The sequence below is a fragment of the Colobus angolensis genome, unplaced genomic scaffold (assembly GCF_000951035.1).
Source record: "Colobus angolensis palliatus isolate OR3802 unplaced genomic scaffold, Cang.pa_1.0 Scaffold331, whole genome shotgun sequence".
In the NCBI taxonomy this organism is placed as follows: Eukaryota; Metazoa; Chordata; class Mammalia; order Primates; family Cercopithecidae; genus Colobus; species Colobus angolensis.
This window is the reverse complement of record NW_012116611.1, coordinates 1,715,024-1,725,833: the sequence shown is the minus strand read 5'-3', so window position 1 is coordinate 1,725,833 and position 10,810 is coordinate 1,715,024.

Here is a 10,810-nt window from a genome sequence, read left to right as displayed (position 1 = left end):
TTATGCACATGTACCCTAGAACTTAAAGTATAATTAAAAAAAAAAAAAAAAAGAATCATGTATTCTCCTGCTCAGTGTCTTGTATGTTAAAGGTTCTTTAAAATATTTGTTGAATGTATTGACTATAAAGGAAAAAGTGGACATAATGGTTTTTCTGATCATTTTTTATAAAAATATTGTATGATTTAAAAGTATTAAAGTTGTAGAAAAGAGCAAAAAAAAAAGTTTTACAGTTTTGTAGTTTACATTTTAGTTCATGATATATTGTTAGTTAATTTTTGCATAATGTATGAGGTTCAAGTTGTAGAATTTTGGTTTGTTTTTTTTCCTATTCTTTTTCTTTTGGCCTATGGAAATTCAATTGCTGCAGATCCATTTGTCAAAAAGGCTTTTCTTCCTCCTTTGAGTTTTTTCTACAATTGTGCAAAAAATCCACTGAGTATATTTGTTAGACTCCATTTCTAAGTTCTGTTTCATTATCTATGTGTGTGTGCTTCCACTAATACTACACGATTTTAGTTGCTATAGTGTTACGGTAAGACTTAGTGTTGTACGGGGTGATTCTTCTCACTTTGTTTTTGTCAAAAGTATTTTAGCTGTTATAGAATCTGTACCTATCCTTATAAATTTTAGAATAAGATTTCCTATATCTAAAACAATTCTTGCAGTTAGAATTTAGTCTGCCATTTATTTATTTATTTATGTACTTATTTATTCATGTATTCATGTATTCATTTTTGTTTCCTCTGTGTTTATTCTGGCACTCATTTGTACTGTTTATTTTTTCCTCTCTTCCTTTGTAATACTTACATATTTTTTAGAATTCCACCTTGCTTTATTTATAGTAGCTGTGAGTGTATTTTACTGAATGTTTCTGGAGTACCTTCTGGTTAGTTTTTCTCTCTCTCCCCCTCACCTCCCTAGTCTCTCCATCTTCAGTTACCTCATAAGCGGAAAAAGGCAGTTTTAGGTCAGCAAAAAAAGGACAGCACTTTTCTGGGCTGCTTAATTTTGCAAGGAATTTCGATGGATGTTTCTTGCTGCTTCTGCCAGTTAGTCCAGTGTTGTCAGAGGGACTCCTTTTTGATCCAGATGAGAAATTGGTCTATTTGAGTTGTGTTCTGTTGCTGTTTGCAGTTACAAAAGACTGACCGTGTGTCAATTTCTTCTGTTAAGTGGGAGCCCTAAGATGCCCTACTACTACGTTGTTCCTTCCAGTGCTGGGATCCCAAACCAGTTTGCCTTTGTGTCACCATCTTTCAGTATTCTCATTTTGTTGCTATTTGTTTTTTTGTTGTTGTTGCTGTTATTTCTTTTTTGTTTGTTTGTTTTTGTTTTGTTTTGTTTTGGTGAGGCAGAGTCTCTCTCTGTCGCCCAGGCTGGAGTGCAGTGGCGCGATCTCGGCTCACTGCAAGCTTCGCCTCCTGGGTTCACGCCATTCTCCTGCCTCAGCCTCCCGAGTAGCTGGGACTATAGGCGCCTGCCACCACGCCCGGCTAATTTTTGTATTTTTAGTAGAGACGGGGTTTCACCGTGTTAACCAGGATGGTCTCAATCTTCTGACCTCGTAATCCACTCGCCTCAGCCAGCACGGTGGCTCACGCCTGTAATCCCAGCTATTTGTATTTTTAAGGGTATATCTTTATGTTTAGCAGGAACTTACAAGTAGACACAGGTCTATACCATATTTTACAAACCTGAAGCATAAGGTGGAATAATTTTGGAAAGTGGAATGTGGTATGTTAGTGTGCATATTTTCATCTGAAAGCCAGTTTAAAAAAAAAATGTAAAGTGAAATAACTGGACACTCAAGAGAAGAGATAAAATAGAATAATTTAAAAAGAAAGAGAACAACTTAACTCACGCTGCACCTCTCTCCCTAAAAAAGTAAACAAGAACAGAGAAGCAAAGCACAGACAGGACAATTAGAAAAGGGACATCGAGATGGTGCCTGACTTTTGTCACTCAGCAAATAGTTACAAAGTGACAAAAACTACTTCTATGAGATTGCCGTCTCAACCCCACCCACCTGAAGGGCCCCCAAAGTTTTTAACATAGAGAAAAAAGGTGACATTATATGGTTACTGGAAAAAAAAAATCCCTCATTTTTTTAATCTCTATGTCTCAACCCGCTAAAGGCAGACAATTCGAATATTACCTCAACTGTTCCTGCCTCTATTTTCTGTTTCTTAAATTATTAATATATTCCTTTCATACTTCTTACAAGTTTTATTAAAAAATTTCTTGGCAGGCTCTCATTTATTTGCATAAAAAGGTTAATACAATATCTAGGAAGTAAGTAACTAATATAAATAACAAAGTAATCCCTGAAGTAAAACATGTTATTAAGATAAATATACAGTAATATTATGTGACATTTATCATGGCCAATATAAAGTGTGAGTAGAAGCAATAACTCATTTTATTTTGAGAGTCTTCATTTCCTACTAATATAGTATATATTTTCAGAGACTCTAACATAATTAATTCATCACTCAGCAAATAATTATCAAGTGGTAAGGATTACTTCTATGAGATTTGCTGTCTCACCCCCACATACCCGAGGTGGGTATACACTGAGTTACTTCCAGCTTGCAATGTACTTTTCTCCCAACAAATTTATTTTCTGTATGAATTTTTTTTAACTGAAAATTGTGTGATGTCATTTTATCTTTCTTTGGCTTATTTGTTCTTGGGATCATAATGTGCAATGTAGACTTTTCACGGGTCTCCTCTTTCATGTTTTTTTTCTCATGAATCTGCTATTTGTGTATTTGTGGACCAGAAAACACAAAAGTAAAAAAAAAAAAAAAAAAAAAGTAAATAAAAGTAATCTGAGTTACTTAGAGTGGAAACCTGCTAGTAACAGGAGTACATATAACTCTACATGGAAGATCAGTGCTGTTTCACCATGGATTTCTTTTAGAAGAATCATTCAGGTTATTTCAAAAAATGTCAACACTTGAGCTTTCACAGGAATTATATTTCAGAGTAGGAACCAAATAGGCTTGAATATGAACCCATGGGACCTCATTAAAAAGTTATTATACTTCAAGAACCATCAACAAATCTAAGTTCAATATTCCTTCAAACAATAACATATGAATAGTGGTCTATTGAATTTTCTTTTCCTTCAAAATTTCATGTACCAATGTATAAAATATCTCACCTGACACATTTTTAAACAAGAAGTACTAAAAATCTTAATATTCTGTAATAACTGAAGGCAAATATCATTTCTCTTTTTTCCCTGTATTTACTAAGATATTTAGTTTCTATAATATGTGTATATATATGTGACAAATATTTTTTAAATTTTATTGGACTCTCACTGAAGAATCATAAAATGCACCTAAAAACTATGAACATTTCTTTAGAGTTAGGAATATTGACATATCTGTAATTTCTCAAACTTAAATGTATGGGACTTTTTATAGCTATTTTCAAGCCATGTCCGGGTAACTCATCATGACCATGTTAAGCCCCCAAATAATGCAGTACATGTGTTCCTTTTCACTTCTTACCTATCTTAGTGAAACATTGTCCAAGGACTCATTCGGACCTCTTCATTTCACACACAGACACAGAGGTTGAATTTTACTCTTAGGGATTGATTGTATACAACAGCAACAAATACAAAGTATATAATAAATGTAAAACTAGCTTACTCCTGTTAAGCTCTCAGACCACAGTAAGTTTTTTGATTCCTTACTCTAAGGATGTTTTATAGATAAATGTTTATGTCCCTATTAACAGACAAATCCAGATGGCTTGGAGCCTTGTTTTCCTCCTGTTGGGTAATATAGAAGAGAGCTGGCAGCAATGGACTGAATGCATTTGCCCCTACACCAATTCATATGCTGAAATTCTAATCCCCAATGTGCTGCTATTTGGAGGTGGGGCCTTTGGGAAATAATTAGGTCATGAGGGTGTAGTTTTCTCATGGTGGAATTAGTGCCATTCTAACAAGAGGCACAAGAGAGCTTCCTTCCTCCCCTCGCATCCACCGTATGAGGACACAACAAGAAGACAGTCATGTGAGGAGACTAGAAAGAGGTTTCTCACTAGAACCTGACCATGATGGAACCCTAATCTTAGGATTCCCAGCCTAAATTAGTTTAAGGAAGAAAAGAGAAAGATTGCTCTATGAACTCTGGAGTTTTCCTATTTCCAACAAAGTCATTTCATCAAACTGAGAGCTTCTAAATTGATATAGTCACATAGACCTATTCTTACTACCTGACCCTATACATCTTTGAGAACATTAACTGAGATGTTTCCTTTCTACTGAAATATTGCCTACAATATAAAAAGGTAGTCTATACCCTAAGTTGTGGGATACTAAGAATTTGAGAGGATTGTATGCACCGTGTTACTTCTAGCTTGCAATGTACTTTGCCTCCTACAAACTTTGTTTTATGTATGCATTCTTTTAGACTGAAAATTTTGTGATGCCATTTTATCTTTCCTTGGCTTATTTGTGCTTGGGATCATAATGTGCAACTTTAACTTTTCACAGTAAATCTTACACTGCTGTGATACTACTTCAAATATGGTATAGGAACCTTACAATTAGCATACATCCATTTATTCTCTCCTGACCTTTGTGCCATTGTTACCATACATTTTACTTCTACATTTATCATGAATCCTAAAATATGCTGTCTTTATTTTTGTTTTAAATAGCCAGTAGCCTTTAAACATATTTAAATAACAAGAAAAAGTATTTTATATTTATTCAATAACCATTCCTGGTGCTCCTCATTCCTTTGTGTAGTCCTGAATTTATACTTGATAAGAGCATTTTTTGCCTGACAGACTTATGTTAAAATTTCTTGTAGGGCAGCTATGTTGGTGAGGAATTATTTTAGCTTTTGTATGTATGAAAAATTCTTTATTTCACCTCAGTTTATTTTCATGCTATTTTTTTATTGTCCAGTTTTTTATTGTAGTAAAATACACATAACATAAAATTTATCATCTCGATTTTTAAGTGTACAGTTCGGTGGCATTCAGTACATTCACATGGTAGTGTAATCAAGCTCCAGAATTTTCATCTTGCAAAACTGAAGCTCTCTACCCATTAAAAAACAAGCCCTTATTGTCTCTTCCCTGCAGCCCCTGGAAATCACTATCATACTATCTGTCTCCGTGACTTTGACTACTCTAAATACCTCATATAAGTGTATTTGTATAATATTTTTCTCTTTGTGACTGATCCATTTCACTAAGCATATTGCCTTCCAGTTTCATTCACGTTTTAACATATGTCAGAATTTCCTTCCATTTTAAAAGCTAAATAATATTCCATTGTATGCATATACCAAGTTTTGCTTATCTATTCATCTTTCCATGGACACTTGAGTTGCTTCTATGTTCTAGCTATTGTGAATAATGCTGTTATGAACATGAGTTCACAACTGTTTCATTGTTGCCCTACTTTCTATTATTTTGAGTATATATGCAGAAGTGAAATTGCTTAATTATATGGTAATTCTATTCTTAATTTTCTGAGAAACCACCATACTGTATTTTACAATGGGAGTACCATTTTACATTCCTTTGAACAGTGCAGAAGAGTTCAAAATTCTCCACATTCTCCCCAGCACTTGTAGTTTCTATTTTTTTGACAGTAGCCATAGTAATATTTGTCAGGTGGTATTTTTTAGTTTTGATTTGCATTTTCCTAATGGTTAATGATATTGAGCATCTTTTCATGTGTTCATTGGCCATTTGTGTATCTTCCTTGGAGAAATGTCTGTTCAAGTCCTTAGCCCATGTTTTAATTATGTTGTTTTATTGTTTTGTTGTTGAGTTTTAGAATTTTTAAAAATATATTCCAGATATTAATCCCTTATCAGGTATATGATTTGCAAATACAGTTAACCTTTAAACAGTGATGCCATTAGAGTCACTGACTCCCCTGTGCTGTCAAAAATCCACATATAACTTTTAACTCCTGCAACACTTAATTACCAATAGCCTACTCTAGACCTGAAGTCTTAACAATAACATAAACGGCCATACATATTTTGCATGTTACATGTGTTATGTGCTATATTCTTACAATAAACTAAGTGACAAGAAAATGTGAAGAAAATTATTGTTACTAAGGAAGAAACAATATATTTACTATTCATTAAGTGTAAGTGGATTATCATAAAGGTCTTCATTCTAATTGTCTTCACCTTGAATAGGCTGAGGAGGAGAAGGAAGAGGAGGGATTCGTTTTACTGTCTGAGAGATGGCACAGTTGAAAGAAAATCTGCATGTAAACGGACCCATGCAGTTCAAATCCCTGTAATTCAAAGGTATATTATTATTTTCTGTGGGTTGCCTTTTTACTCTATTGATAGTGTCTTTTGCACATTGACAAAATTCTGAAGTTCAATTTGTCTATTTTCTCCTTTGTTGCCTGTGACTTAAATGCCATATCCAAGAAATGACAATCAAATTCAATGTTATGGAGCTTTTGCCCTAGTTCATTCAATGGTTTTAAAGTTTTAGCTCTTTTGTTTCATTTTTTGTTCCATTTTATTTTTATATATGCTGTCAGGTAAATGTCCACCTTCATTTTTTGCATGTAGATATCCAGTTTTCCCAGCACCATTTGTTGAAACAGTTGTCCTTTCTCCACAGAATGTTCTTGACATCATCATCAAAAAAACATCTGGCCATATTTCAGGGGTTATTTCTGGGCTATCTATTCTATTTCATTGGTCTATATGTCTGCCTCTAGGCCAATCTCACTTTAAAAAAAAATGTTGTAGCTGTGTAGTAAGTTTTGAAATTAGGAAGTGTGAGCCCTACAACTTTGTTTTTTATTTTCAAGATTATTTTAGCCATTTGGGGTCCCTTGAGATTTCACGTGAGTTTTAAGATGGGTTTTACTATTTCTTCAAAAAATGTCGTTAGGATTTTGACAGGGATAGCAACAAATCTGTAGATCGCTTTAGTAGTTTTGATATCTTAGCAATGTTAAGTCTTCTAATCCATGACCCTGAAATGCATTTCCACTTATTTATGTTTTTAATATTTTCACCAATGTTTTATACATTTCACTGTACATATAATTCACCTTCTTAGATAAGTCACTTTCTAAGTATTTTCTTTCTACGTAATGCTATTGTAAATGGAATTGTTTTTATACTTGTCCTTAAAGATTGTTTTTGACATATGGAAATGCAATTGATATTTTGTGTTCACTTTCCATCTTGGTACTTTGCTGAGTCCATTTATTATTTCTGTTAGTTTTTATGTGAAATATTTAGAGTTTTCTATATATATACTCATCATCTGTGAATATAGATAATTTTACTTTTTCCTTTCTGATTTAGATGCCCATTATTATTATTATTATTATTTATGTATTTTTTTTTGTCAAATTGCTCTGTCTGGGTCCTAGAACACTATACTGAATAAAAGAGGCAAAAGTGGGCATCCTTGCCTTGTTTCTGACATTAAAGGAAAAACTTTCCCTCTTTCACTGTGGAGTATATTGTTCACTGCAGGAGATTTAATTTTGGCCTCAATATACGGGTTTTACTTTGTTGAGGTTTTTTACTCTACTTCTTTTCCTAGATTTTGAAATGCTTGTATCATGAAAGGGTGTTGAATTTTGAATTTTCTGGTTTTACTTCTGTTTTCAATTCCTAGTTTTATCTTATGCTGGTTGGAGAAGATATTTTATTTGATATCTGTCTTTTAAAATGTAATGAGATTTAATTTGAGGCATTAAATATAGTCTGTTCCGGAAAATGCACCATGTGCACTTGAGAAGAATGCGTATGCGGTTATTGTTAGATAGAGTATTCTGCATATGGTTGGTAGATATAGTTGGTTTATTGTGTTCTTTAGGCCATACATTTCTTTACTTCTGTTCTGTCTGTATTATCTATTATTGTGATTAGAGTACTGAATTATCCAGTTATTATTGTAGAACTGTCTATTTCTTCCTTCAGTTCTCTCAGGATTTTTTCTTTTAAAAATATTTTAAATTATGATGGGCACAAAATAGTTGAACATATTTATGGAGTACACGTGATATTTTGATACAAGTATACAAGATGCAATGATCAAATCAGAATAATTGCAGTATCTAGCAACTCGGGCATTCATTATATATTTGTGGTAAGAATATTCCAATTCCACTCCTAGTTACTTTGGCGTATGCAATAAATTATTGTTAATTATAGTTGCTTTATCATGTTAATAAACACTTATTCCTTCTTCCTAAGTGTATTTTTGTACCATTAACCATCCCATCTTTTTCCTCATCTCCACACTACCTTTCCCAGTCTCTGATAAGCACCATTCTACTTCCTTTTGTATCTGGAATTGGTTCCTTCCTGTGGGTTCTTGGTCTCGCTGACTTCAAGAATGAAGCCACGGACCCTCGCAGTGAGTGTTACAGTTCTTAAAGATGGTGTGTCTGGAGTTTGTTCCTTCAGATGTTCAGATGTGTCTGGAGTTTCTTTCTTCCAGTGGGTTCGTGGTCTTACTGACTTCAGGAGTGAAGCTGCAGACCTTCGCAGTGAGTGTTACATCTCTTAAAGGTGGTGCGTCCAGAGTTGTTTGTTCCTCCTGGTGGGTTGTGGTCTCACTGAATTCAGGAATGAAGCTGCAGACCCTCTCGGTGAGTGTTGCAGCTCATAAAGGTAGTGCAGACCCAAAGAGTGAGCAGCAGCAAGATTTATTGTGAAGAGCGAAAGAACAAAGCTTCCACAGTGTGGAAGGGGACCTGAGCAGGTGGCCACTGCTGGCTGGGGTGGCCAGCTTTCATTCCCTTATTTGGCCCCACCCACATCCTGCTGATTGGTCCATTTTACAGAGTGCTGATTGGTCCATTTTACAGAGTACTGATTGGTCCATTTTACAGAGTGCTGATTGGTCCATTTTACAGAGTACTGATTGGTCCATTTTACAGAGTGCTGATTGGTGCACTTACAATCCTTTAGCTAGATACAGAGCACTGATTGGTGTATTTTTACAGAGTGCTGATTGGTGCATTTACAATCCTTTAGCTAGACACAGAGTGCTGATTGGTGCATTTACAATCCTTTAGCTAGACACAAAAGTTCTCCAAGTCCCCACCCAACCCAGAAGCTCAGCTGACTTCACCTCTCACTTTCTTTATCATTTCAATTTTTGTTAGCTCCCACATGTGAGTGAGAATATGTGGTATTTGACTTTCTGTGCCCAGCTTATTTCACTTAATGTAACTCCTTTGGTTCCATACCTGTTGCTGCAGATAACAGGATTTCATTGATTTTTATGGTTGAATAATGTTCCATTGTGCATGTGTACCACATTTTATTAATTCAGCCATTAACTGACACCTGGGCTGATTTCATGTCTTGGCTATTGTGAGTTGTGCTGCAATACGCATGAGACCACAGATAACCTCTTTAATATACTGATTTCCTCTGTTTGCATATATACTCACTATTGGGATTGCTGAAACATATGGTAGTTCTATTTTTAGCTCTTTGAGGAATATTCATATTGGTTTACATAGTTAGTGACTGCACTAATTTAGATTCCCACCAACAGTGTAGAAGGGCTCTCCTTTCTCCACATCTTCTCCAGCATTTGTTACAGACTGTCTTTTGGACAAAAGTCATTTTTTTGTTCTTTTTCTTTCCAGCTTTTATTCTGGGCTCAGGGGAAATATGTGCAGGTTTGTCACATGGCTAAGTTGTGTGTTAAGGGGGTTTGGTGTACAGATTATTTTGTCATCCAACTAATGGAGCATACTACCTGATAGGTAGCTTTTTGATCCTCACCTTTCTCCCTCTCTTCACCCTCAAGTATGTCCCGGTGTCTGTTGTTTAATTCTTTGTGTCCATACATACTCATTGTTTAGCTTCTACTTATAAGAGAGATCATGCAGTACTTAGTTTTCTGTTCTTGCTTTAATTCACTTAGAATAGTGAGGTGAGACCATGCCACTGCACTCTAGCCTAGGAAACAAGAGCAAAATTCTGTCTCAAAAAAAAAAAAAAAAAATGGCCAGCTCCATCCATGTTGTTGCAAAGGACATCATTTCATTCTTTTTATGGCTGTGTAGTATTCCAAGGTCTATATGTACCAAATTGTCTTCATCAAATTCACCATTGATGGACATCTGGGTTGATTTTGTGTCTTTGCTATTGTGAACAGTGCTGGGATAAACATATGCATGTATGTGTCTTTACAGTAGAATACTTTATATTCCTTTGGGTATATACCCAACACTGGGATTGCTGGGTTGAATGTTAGATTGGTTTTAGGTTCCTTGAGAAATCTGATAACTGCTTTCCACAGTGGGTGAAGTAATTAACATTCCACACTAACAGTATATAAGTGCTCTGTATTCTCCGTAACCTTGCCAGCATCTGTCATTTTTTGACCTTAATAATAGCCATTCTGACACATGAGATTATTTCTCATTGTGGTTTTGATTTGAATTTCTCCAATAATTAGTGCTGTTGAACAGTTTTTCATATGCTTGGTGGCCATGTGTATGTCTTCTTTTGAGAAGTGTCTTTTAATGTCTTTTGCCCTTTTCTAATGTGGCCATTTGTGTTTTGCTTGTTATTTAAATTCCTTACAGTTTTTGAATATTAGACCTTTGTCAGATGCATAAATTGCAAATATTTTCTCCCATTCTGTAGGTTGTTGGATGACCTTGTTGATAAGTTTATTTTGCTGTACAGAAGCTCTTTAGTTTAATTTGCCAATTTTAGTTTTTGTTGCAATTGCTTTTGGAGTCTTTATCATGAAATCTTTTCCAAGGCCAATGTCCACAGTGATATTTTATTTTATTTTA